The sequence below is a fragment of the Lampetra planeri genome, chromosome 12 (genome assembly GCF_965212315.1).
Source record: "Lampetra planeri chromosome 12, kcLamPlan1.2.h2, whole genome shotgun sequence".
NCBI classification, from domain to species: Eukaryota; Metazoa; Chordata; class Hyperoartia; order Petromyzontiformes; family Petromyzontidae; genus Lampetra; species Lampetra planeri.
This window is the reverse complement of record NC_136118.1, coordinates 10,285,805-10,297,374: the sequence shown is the minus strand read 5'-3', so window position 1 is coordinate 10,297,374 and position 11,570 is coordinate 10,285,805. Positions and strand designations below refer to the sequence as shown.

Sequence of the window (11,570 nt, the reverse complement as noted above, 5' to 3'; positions counted from 1 at the left end):
TTAAACACAACTTTGGCTGCAGATGCATTTATAATGAGATGGGAGTCCAGTGAGATGAACCGTTTCTTTTGCAAATTCCATCCCATTTTAGGAATATGTAATTGAAAAAAAAATCAGGATCATTAAAAAATGGTATCATAACAACACTTACACGTGTGTAAATATAAATCAAATTTAAACGCTACACGTTTACAATGTGTGTAAAAATAAGAAAAAAACCTCTCTCCATAACACAACTACTAAAGGGAATGACAGCACACGAGTGGCACACGGCACCGCGTGCGTTGGTGTGTTTGCAGCACAGCAAAACGACGGTATAATAATGATGATGATGTTGTTGTGGCTGTCATCCCTCTTTTGTGAGTTGGATTCCTGTCGGCGGGGGTGGCAGGCCAACGGTGGAGAGGGCAATTTCATTTATTTGGAATTTCTCAGAACAATGGCTTAAAAAGGAAAACACGACCCTCTGTCTGCGCTCAGATGAGACCCGCCTACCAGCCGCCAGCTCTTCCGGGTGAAACCAGCTTAGCCATTAGTTGTCGGCTGTTGCGAGCACAAGGCGGGCCAACATCTCGCCTCCCTCTCGCTGCTGTTGAAAGGAGGAGGAGGGTGCCAAGCAAGAGAGCAAACAAACCCCGGCTGATCGCAAACCTCCCGGCGGTTCGCAAGCGTGCGGACGGTAACGATCATTCGTCTTTCGGTGAGTAGCGTCTCGAAGCAAGCAAGCACAACACACACACACAACACGCACTTGACGGTGATGTTTAGTAAGGGACAACGCCACAGCCAGCAACCCATGTGTTCAAGAATTTTCCACCACGTGGTGACGTTCTGGATGGACCCATCTTTTTTTTGTGTGTGTGCGTGCCCTGTGCGCCCGTTGACTTTGGCTGCATCGTGGCAACCGATTTGACGGATTGTTTATCTTCTAGTTAACACGATTTGGTACATTGTGAGATCAAGATCTTTACGGGGTATTTTTGTACGTGTTTTAACCGTGGGCATTGGTAGACACTTGGCTTGCGGCTGTCAACGCGCGCGTCTGTTGACATTGAAACCACGCGGCAGGAGCTGGGGCATTGAGGTTCGTTACCATGCGGCAATGTAATGGTTGGAGCTTTCGACAGCACACGCATATTACTTACTACCACGTTGATAGATGTATACAGAAACTCTATTATTCAGGTGTGTGTGTGTGTTTGTGAAAGTGTGTACTGTATGGTGCTACACGGATGATTGCGTTTGTATCGTTCACCTTGTTTCTTTCATCACAACAAAAGGATTTCTCTTTCATATTCAAGACCTCAGTGCCCTGTAGTGCCCTCTATTTTTCACAGTCATTGTCCCTCTTCTGCGCCTCAAACTTCCCCTTCGATTATACATTCTGTTGCAATGTACAAGTACTGTACGAACCGCGACTTCCATGGTGACAATCCTGCTATTGTCGCAGACTCAAAGCGCCTTGAGGTTTTCCTCGCATTTCTCAGCTCTGCGAAACATTACCACCTTGAAAATGGCTCCTATTTCAACTTCTGTTCCCACGAATACCTTTGCAGTTAAGACTGCAGAGGTCGTGGCTAATATCTTTATTATAGCACTTCCAAAATGGGTTATTTATTTTCTCTGCAGATTCCCCAAATTGCCCTCAAGACGTCAGCAGACGCAGAGCTTCTAATTACTCGCACGCGCAAGAGATCAAATTATTCGCATCGTTAAGCTCCATCGCCGACTTAGTGTATTCGACATCTCTTGTCGTCTTGTTCCTGTTTATTGTATCGGAGGTAATCTGCCCGAGTACGCGGCAGGGATTTTAATACATAGCTTTGATTTAACATTGATTACGTTTGCAATATTTTTAAAATGATTCACGTGATGGTGTTTTTTGTTGTTGTTGTTGTTGTCTCTGATTGCTTTACATAATTATCGCTGCGCAGTACTTCGTTTTACTTTCGTCATTGGTGATCCATGTCACTCTTGAAAATGAGACTGCCCTGGTGTCATGAGTTCTCACCTCCTGGTTAAACACATTGAACTGGAACTTGATTCCAACTTTGCTCTTTCCCAATGCATGCTATTCACTCTCCTACCCCCACTCCCTTAGCCACCTCCTAGGAGCCTATTCACATAGTTTAAATAGCCACAAAATCGGGTGTCACCCATTCTCTTCTGCTGCACAGAAGGGCTGGAACGGCCTTCCTTCCTTCCTCCTGTTTGTATTTCCGTCCCATTACCTCCTTTTTAGGAGGATAGGGTGGTGAGTCATACAACTACTACCGCAATTCGCCACTTGGTGGCGGTGACATCACAATGGCGCTTGTGCCAGGCTCGGTGCACTTTGAGGCCACGTGCAGTGTCGAAGGCTTGCTTGCTGGCGAGAGGTCACGGGACAGACCCTGGTGCCATGGGTTTTATTGGCTGAGATGAGCAAAGTGTTTTCACACACGATGCTATGAACCGGGGAACTAGACTTGGATTGCCAGCCATGGCTAACTTAAGTGATACGTGATATCTTATTCGGCCCTGGGCTCGCACTCCCTTAACCTGCACCGACCCGTCTTTGTCAAACTATACCCCCATGACTGGTCGAGCATGGGGAGGCTTTCATTAGTGGCATGACAAAGGATTGAATATTATTATTAACCTTGATGTACTGTATATAAACACTAAATGCCTTGGGCAAATCTCTATCTTATATTTATTTTTATGAAAACCATTCCAATGCAGTGTTAAATACAAGAGGGAGTTTTCTGCAAAAATCTAGTTTGTTCAACGGAAGACAATTTCTCACTACATTATTGTAAACTTTATTTGTAATTATTGTGGATATGGTTAGACTGTGTAGTGAGAATAGAAACTCAACAAATTTGTCAATAATCCTGCCATTTCTTTGATCTCTGCTATAAAGAAGGGGCATTGCACAATGTCACCTATCATAAAAAAAATCAAAGGCATTGTTATTTAAAAATGTATGTTTTAGAAGACAAGAGGAGACCAACCATTTGAAAAGTGGCAATTGTGTCATAAATTAATGGATGATTGATTAGGGAAGAGCGAGATTCTTAATCTGTCCAGGAATCATCGAGTTTTAGGATTCACTGGTACATTTGATGTAGTTGCCCAACTAACATTACGCCTCTGGAACCACTAGACGCTAAATGTATACTCCATATATGAAGTTGTACATTAAATGGGTGAAGGAATTAACCAATTTCAAAGTCCGGGTATAACACCTGACAACAACGCAAAGGGTGGCTTTAAAATAAAGTTGGTAGAAGGAGTGGTGTCAATGGGATGGTTGGTAAGTTTAACGGTGCAGTGAGGCATCAGCAAGGTCTAACTATAAGAAGGAATAAAAAAAAATATATCAGAAGGGTAGTCAAGGAAAGGAGATGAGCTTTGATCATAGTTATTCAAATCAACATGACAATGTTTTTTCCCTAAAATCAGAGAAATAAGAGATTAAACCAAATGGATAACGTATTACCCATCTAAGGTGTGTTGAATACATATCCATTAGGGTGGAAGAACTTAATAAAGAAGGCTGCAAAGTTGTGTTGAAGATAAATACCATATACATGTTTTTATATGTATACATAGTACAGTACCATACGGATTTGTGCAGTCATCGGGTGCCCATGCAAACTGCAGACTGGGAGAAAATGCATTGCTCCTGGCCTGAGGTAGAGCACCGTGACTGCATATTCCTCATTCGGATGCCCCAAAATGCATACTTAAATGCAATAATGCATTGGAACACGTGCCTCTATAATACGGTCTGCACTGCAGCTCTGGTCCAATGTCCTTAAAGGTCTACGCGTGAAGAATGCCTAACCAACAGCACACGGCCCATTGATAACACACAATGGAAGATACACAATGCCCCCCAACAATGATGCATGTAACGTATACAATGTAAACTGTAAAGGGACCGAATGCAGCACTACGGCAAATGTTTTAGATAAACGTTTACTTAGAGAAACAGACGTCCATGTTTTATTCTCGTGTTTCATGTAGAAATATGTTGAGCAGGAGCTAAATGCCAACGTTGAGGTCTGCTAGCCACGATGGAGGGCTTTCGGAGAGAGTTTGTGTGGTTTTGCCATTTCCTCTGTTGAAGGAGCGTAGACCACAGTGGGTTGCTATATATTACCCATATGCATCCCGGAGGCAACACCACCTTGCACTGCGGTGTGAATGCCGGCGTGCTTCAGTTGCACAGGTGTGGCGGAGCGTTCCATATACTGTACATGTATGTCAATGATCTATGCCATGCAAAGTTAATGTGGCCAATCTCGTTTGAGCTCCAAAATCAAATGCACAAAAACATTGTGATGCTGTGTTTTGAAGTGGTGCAGTGGTGCACAAATATCAATACATAAGACGGTCCCCATGCTTGTTGGATCTCTGAAGCCAAGCTGATTTTAGAAGGATAGTACACATACTTTGATGGGTTTAATGGGAGACTGCGAATAGCAGGTGTTGTAGGCTTGGCCTACGAAGTGGTCAGGAGATGGCAACATAACACTGGGTTCTTCTTCTTTGGGTCTTTCGGTAAAGTCACGTAGATGGGTCAAAGAAAATAACAAAAAACTACGATGTTTCGATTACAACACAAGCGGTCGTCATCAGGAAAAGGGGGTGAGCTTCTAAAGGCAAACTGTTTATCAAGGTTTGAAATGGGCGTAGCCCAAATGTCAGCAGCATGGGCGGGACAGCTAATGTTAATGTGAGTGATAGACGGCGACCGCGAAGGTGGTGGGTTTTCCACCAATTGAAGGGCTGCCAAGTAAAAATTAGCATGTTAATGTAAGATCGCAGGTCGGCGCGCAAAGGTGGCTGTGTTGGTGTGAGAAATTTAACCTGTTAATGTCAAATCGGAGAGCTGAAAATAACAACTCACATCGGAAGGTGGCAGAATGGGAAAATCACAGCCAGTTATGACTTAAACTGATTGATAACGTCCTTCCAATGATTCCTAAGTTTGTACCCATCTTCTCGGTTGAAATTGTGTCTGTATATATGGATGGCTTCATGAACGAATCTTTGTTGATAGCGAGTGGGTTTGCAATGTACCTTCGTCTTAGAGAAATCAATTTCACGTGAGCCCACCACATTTAAACAATGATCAACCACGCCCGAGGTATTAGTCCTACCATGTTTGAGATCTACCTTATGTTCACGAACACGGTCCGAGACATGTCGCTTGGTTTCCCCAATGTAACTACTGCCGCAGATACAGCTTAGTTTGTAGACACCAGGAATTGAATGTCAGGGACCACATCCTTCACAGATGGGATCAGATCACGGATTTTATGTACGGTGTTAAATCTAACCTGGATCTTGTTTTTGATGACCCCTGCTATGTTTGGCAAGGTGATGGTTTTGATTGGGTCCTCAGATGGCTCAATGGGACACCTTTTTCGATCGAAAAGAGACCAGGTGGCTCAATAGGACACTGTCTACAGAAAAGCCACCCATATGGATGCCTACCTAAAACCTGACTCCCACCACCATCCATCCCAAAAGAATTCCCTCATCAAGACTCTACACCATAGAGCTAAATGTATTTCCGACCATCATCACCGAGCCAGTGAACTGGAACATGTACACCAAGCTCTCAAGATAAATGGATATTCAGACCACAATCTGAGGACCCAATCAAAATCATCACCTTGCCATACATAGCAGGGGTCACCAAAAATATTTCCAAAATCTTGAGAAAACACAAGATCCAGGTTCGATTTAACACAGTACATAAAATTTGTGATCTGATCCCATCTGCGAAGGATGTGGTCCCTGACATGCAATACCCCGGTGTCTACAAACTAAGCTGTGTCTGTGGCAGTAGTTACATTGGGGAAACTAAGCGACATGTCTCGGACCATGTTCGTGAACATAAGGCAGATTTGAAACACGGTAGGATCAATATCTCGGCCGTCGCTGATTGTTGTTTTAATGTGGTGGGCTCACACCATTTATTTCTCCAAGATGAAGGTACTTTGCAAACCCACTGGCTATCAGCAAAGATTTGTTCATGAAGCCATCCATATGTAGTGTATGTTGACTGAGGCGCACACACACCGTTGAAGGAGGCAACGCGTTTATTAAACAATTCACTGTACACTGGGTTCTGTTGCTAAGTGTGGCTAACTTGTTCTAGGCTGCTCACTATGTGCATGTCTGTTAACTCTCGAGCCCCGAATGTCCGAACGCGCTCCCCCTTTTATCCCTTGGCCCCGGCCCCGCCCCTTACTGTATCAAGGACGATGCCCCCGCTTCCGGCTACGTGTCCTTAACTCCTCCAATCGAGACACCGCTTCAGGTCACGTGCCCTTGACTCCTCCAATCGAGGCCCGCTTCCGGTCACGTGCCCTTAGGTAGTCCAATTGGGGCGCGGCCCACAGAGACATCTGTCTTTACACTTAGAGTAGTGGCTGTGTATTCACGACACTACACATATATACAGACACAGACAATTTCCACCGAGAATATGGGTACAAACTTACGAATCATTGGAAGGACGTTATCAACCAGTTTAAGTCCTAACTGGGTGTGTGTGATGTTCCCATCCTGCCACCTTCCGATGTTTGTTGTTATTTTCGGCTCTCAGATTTGACATTAACAGGTTAAATTTCTCACACCAACACAGCCACCTTCGCGCACCGTACATCGACGTCGCGGCGGCTCTGTGATCTTACATTAACATGCTAATCTCTCACATTAACATAGCCACCTCGGCGCGCTCGCCGATCTTACATTAACATGCTCATCTCTCACATTAACATAGCCACCTCAGTGCGCTCGGCGTGGAGGCCTCTCACCGATCTTACATTAACATGCTCATTTTTACTTGGCAGCCCTTTAATTGGTGGAAAACCCATCACGGTCACCGTCCATCACTTACATTAACATTAGCTTCCCCGCCCATGCTGCTGACATTTGGGCTACGCCCATTTCAAACCTTTATAAACAGTTTCCCTTTAGAAGCTAACCCCCTTTTCCTGATCACGACTGCTTGTGTTGCGATTGAAACGTCGTAGTTTTTTGTTACTTTCTTTTAACCTATCTACGTGACTTTACCGAAAGACCCAAAGAATATGAATTCCTGCAGTCACGAAAGCTTTAAGACTGGATTCTTGAATCTATCTGTGTGAAGCTTAAGTGTTACCCCCTCATATATGCATGGTTTCCTCCCACATACCAATCATTAATGGCATTAGCCAAACCTCCCAAACCAGCACCCTCCTTAAAAGAGTCTTGAGACTCGTCTGTGAATCATACACCGTCTAAAATACCAATGTGTTGCAACTTTATACACATTTAATGAGGTGAAATAAGTATGATAAATCTACAGTCGTACATTTGTTGTATTGTACTCTGCTCACAGCTCTGCAGTTTGCTTGCCTTATCAACTGAGTCACAGTGAACAAAATGCAACTTGAATAAACGCACACTTGCCTACCTCGTCCTTCTGCCCAATTATCATCGCATGGCTTTTTGCGTGTACTTTGATTGCCTTTTATTGGCTGTGTTTAGCTTGCAACATATTATCTACACTCCGTGTTCTGTGGAAACATCTACATGTTGACTTTTAACAAGGCGCTCATGCCACTATTTGTTAACTTTTCTGTCTATGGTAGCGAAATGTGCGCGAGGATCGCTTGCCAATTCCTGACTAATTTGTTGGCTTGTTATTATCTGCTGAAATAATGTTTTTATGTTTGACCACTGGCGCCTGCCTGAGCATTATCCCCATTTATATCACCATTTAGGTCATGATTGCAAAAACCTATTCGCTAGACTGACTTATTTGGGTTAAATGTGGTTCTTATTCTTAGGTTTTTTCGGTAAAGTCACGTAGGTAAAAAATTGAAATTAAAATTAATAAAAGTAAAATAAAATTGTACTTTTATTAATTAAATTTTTTTACCTACGTGACTTTACCAAAAAAACCTAAGAATATGAATCCTTGCAGTCACGAAAGCTTCAAATCTGGAATAAATGTGGTTCTGCTAAATTGTATGGCAGTTTAAACTTTGACAACTCAAAGCAGAGATTATATATTTGTAAATATAAAGCAAAAAGTATATTTTGGCTTTAGTTAAATTTTGCGGAAGGGATGAACGACTGTAAGTTTTAAAATGATAGTGCATAGATGAGCAGTGCTCGATCATTACAAGACTACTGACCACAAACCGACCACCCTTTGGGTGGTTGTAAGTAAATCACTTCAAGGGTGTGCTATTGTGTAATGCAGGCGCAAATGCATGTGATAATTCTGCAATGTCATTGAATTGAAGGCAGTTCAAATTAGTTTTAAATGATTAATCTCAGACAGCCATTTATTTTGTCCTCGTTATAAAGTCGCCTTAAAGCTGATACAGGTGTATTTCTACTTGAAGGGAATAAACATTTTCTCACACGCGGGATTGGGATTATAAATGTTTATTCAGGTCTGATGGTCGTGTCCAAAGCACTGAGGTTTTATTGTACCGTCAACCCCGTACTGATTGTTTATGGTGTGCACACCTACATATATTGTAGTTTTGTGCATCATTTGACGCACCTTGTGCATTCGTAAAAACTCGTCTGGCCTGGATAATTCATGAGCTCTTAAGCATTTATGGAACAGACATGAATATTGTTGTAATGATGTACCCAGTGGGAGCAATAGGAGTAGGTGACACAGGTTTCTTAGTACGGAAATTATAAGGGATGCAATATTAAGCATTTAATAGGAAACTTCCTCCACCTAGGGCACGAGCAAACCTAGCGCCAGCCCTGAATGTACCTGTGTAGTGTACAGAGTTAGATTAACTGCACTTAGCTCACTCCACATTTTACATCTGAAGAACCCAAAGCTGCTCATATTTGCTACACTTACAAAAAATAATAATGATTTCTTGATGTCCAATCGTTTAATCGGTGCGTACACTTATTTTTTTTTAATTGTTACCTATCGGTCATGTCACTTATATTTTGTGACAGGAACATTACGTTCAAGCAGCGACATGGTCAACAACTGAAGTTCATAGCGAGAGGGATAGATGAGACACGGGTGTGTCTCCTGCCCTTCCCTTGGAATTCTTGCTTTTTTTTATCTAGGGTTTGTTTTGTCCCATACAAACCCCACCTGGTAACATGCATGGCCTTGTATCCCAGAGGTTTACATTCTTCATACCAGATAAGTGCTCACCGACTGGCAGAACACCATATCAAACCAACAACCTCATGTGTCTGTGGATATGTTCATGCCATAAACACGATAAGCCACTTTTAGCATTTCACTAGTGTACAATAATTTTCATGTAGTGTATTCATAAACTATATTATCCACTTTGGTACTTATAAAATAGGATCCGAACATGGCATACGATAAAACAATCTTAACAGGCTTAAAACATAAATTTTGATTTAAACCTTTGTGACTGCAGGGATTCATATTCTTGGTTATTTTGGTAAAGTCACGTAGAAGGGAAATAAGAAAATAATACAAATATAAAACAATAAAAATTCTCACGACGTTTCGACTGCAACACAAGCAATCATCACACCTGATGATCATCACACCTGATGATGATTGCTTGTGTTGCAGTCGAAACGTCGTGAGAATTTTTATTGTTTTATATTTGTATTATTTTATGCGGCTCCGGAGCCGCATGCGGCTCTTAACGGGCTGCTTCTTGACGATATGTACGTGAGTACAGTATATGTACTCAGATGCATTGCGGCTCTTGAAATACTGAATTTTGTACCGAATTGGAAAGAAATGGCTCTTCTTGTTATTTTGGTTGCCGACCCCTGCTCTAGACCAATAAATTAGGAGTATCGTGGTGTTTGGCAAGAGACGTGGTCAGCAGCAGCAGCAGCGTCATAAGAGGACAGTCCTACGTGTCAACCTCCCAAGGGTAAGAATCGGTGACTGCCTTACTTTAAACCAACATAAATGAAATAAGAATAATAACCTTGGATATGTATATTAGTCTCTTGTTTTTTCTCATAGAGAGGCGGTAAGTAAAGACACAACTTTTGCAGGTGACCTTTTTACATTGGACTTTTGAACCACTGGCACTTGCCAGTGCACTGCAGTACGTAGGGCCGAGTTTCATTATTTTCAGGTAAGCAGCAACAAAAAACGCGAAATCTGTTGCGCGGCCTTGAGACATTAAAAATTGTGAAAAACCATGAGTTTCAAGGATAATCATTGGGACCTGATGTGTATGGATAGTAAAATGTAAAACACATACAATGTAGCAAAACGATTCCACTCGAAGCTGAGGGTAGCCCAATCTGCTTTGCACACCATACACAGTAACGTGTGAATTATTGTGGGGAATGTAACAGGGGAAGAGTAAAAAAAACGGACCGTGCAATGTAATGGCAAAAGTACATTCAGTGTCTTGAGCTATGTCAATTCATGTTGGACCAAGCAGGCATAGGCATGCTCATTCTGGCCGGTTTAAAGAGAATACATTCTTTTCTTTCAAGTGGGAGTGTTTCTGTCGCAAAGACATTAAGGCATTCAGTTTAAATGAAATAACGCAATGAGCTCTGCCCCATTATTATTTTTCCCATTCCATTTCCACTGCAGCCCGCGGCATTGAGTAAAACGGCTCCAGAACTATGGTACCTACCGTTTGGATGTCATGGGTTGCTACATTGTTTCATTAAATACACCAACCACCAGTGACTAACGTGGTAAAGTATGCTCCAATAACCTCCACGACCCATGCGACATGGGGAAACCCATCCAGCAGTGGATTGGCAAACGGTTGTACATCTACATAAGATTCACCAGGGCACTTTTAGACTCATCTAGGATTTGACTTGGAGTGAGAGTATTGTAATTGGTTAAGGATAAAGCTAAACATGTGAGGACATATTGCACTGGGTTATAGTGCTGTGCCAGTATTTGTCTAAAACCTCAACACATCCCTCAACCACAATTGGCATACAAGGAGAACGATATCATTGGTGGCTGGTCAGGCACTTGCCCTTATTCATGGGCACACACATCAATATTTGTTCAGAAATATTTAATCCCTAATAAGCTGGCAATTACAAGGCATGCTGATTGTGTATATACACACTCACAAATGGGGGGGGGTGCTCAATTAACAAATAACACTGGTCAACACACTTTTTCTGGCAAAAGGTATTCCAACGGTTTTAATGTAATTTTGGGGTGCTGATTCCAAATCTGGCATCAGTTTTTGTCTATCACATCAGGTTTTTGAGATATCAAATATTGCATTTTCAATAAAAACTGCAGAAGAAAAATATTAAATAAATGTGGATATATACATAAAATGATATTATAAACACACTATCTTAAAAATACAGCACCATATTTTAACACTAAAGCAGTCACTGACTCGCAACAACTTGCAATCATAAGTGACAGAGTTAATTTCGGGTAAAATCAATGAAAATGGGGTATGCCGATAGCATAAAAATTAGATGTGATAGAGCAAATCTGAGATCAGATTTGGAATCGGCACCCTGAAATTAGTCTAAAACAGCTGCAAAAGTCCAGGCCAGAAAAAAATGTTTTTTTTTTGACCAGTGTA

At 42.1% G+C, this 11,570-nt stretch overlaps 1 protein-coding gene across 1 annotated transcript in view; it reads left to right on the top strand.

Annotated features, from left to right (window-relative positions):
- The first annotated feature begins 517 nt into the window (after positions 1-517).
- Positions 518-11,570, top strand: part of LOC144721667 (sodium-dependent phosphate transporter 2-like) — a 70,701-nt gene continuing 59,648 nt past the window's right edge. The window contains exon 1 of the mRNA XM_078599487.1: positions 518-700. The gene's annotated coding sequence lies outside the window, so the exon portion shown is untranslated. The remainder of the gene's footprint in view (positions 701-11,570) is intronic.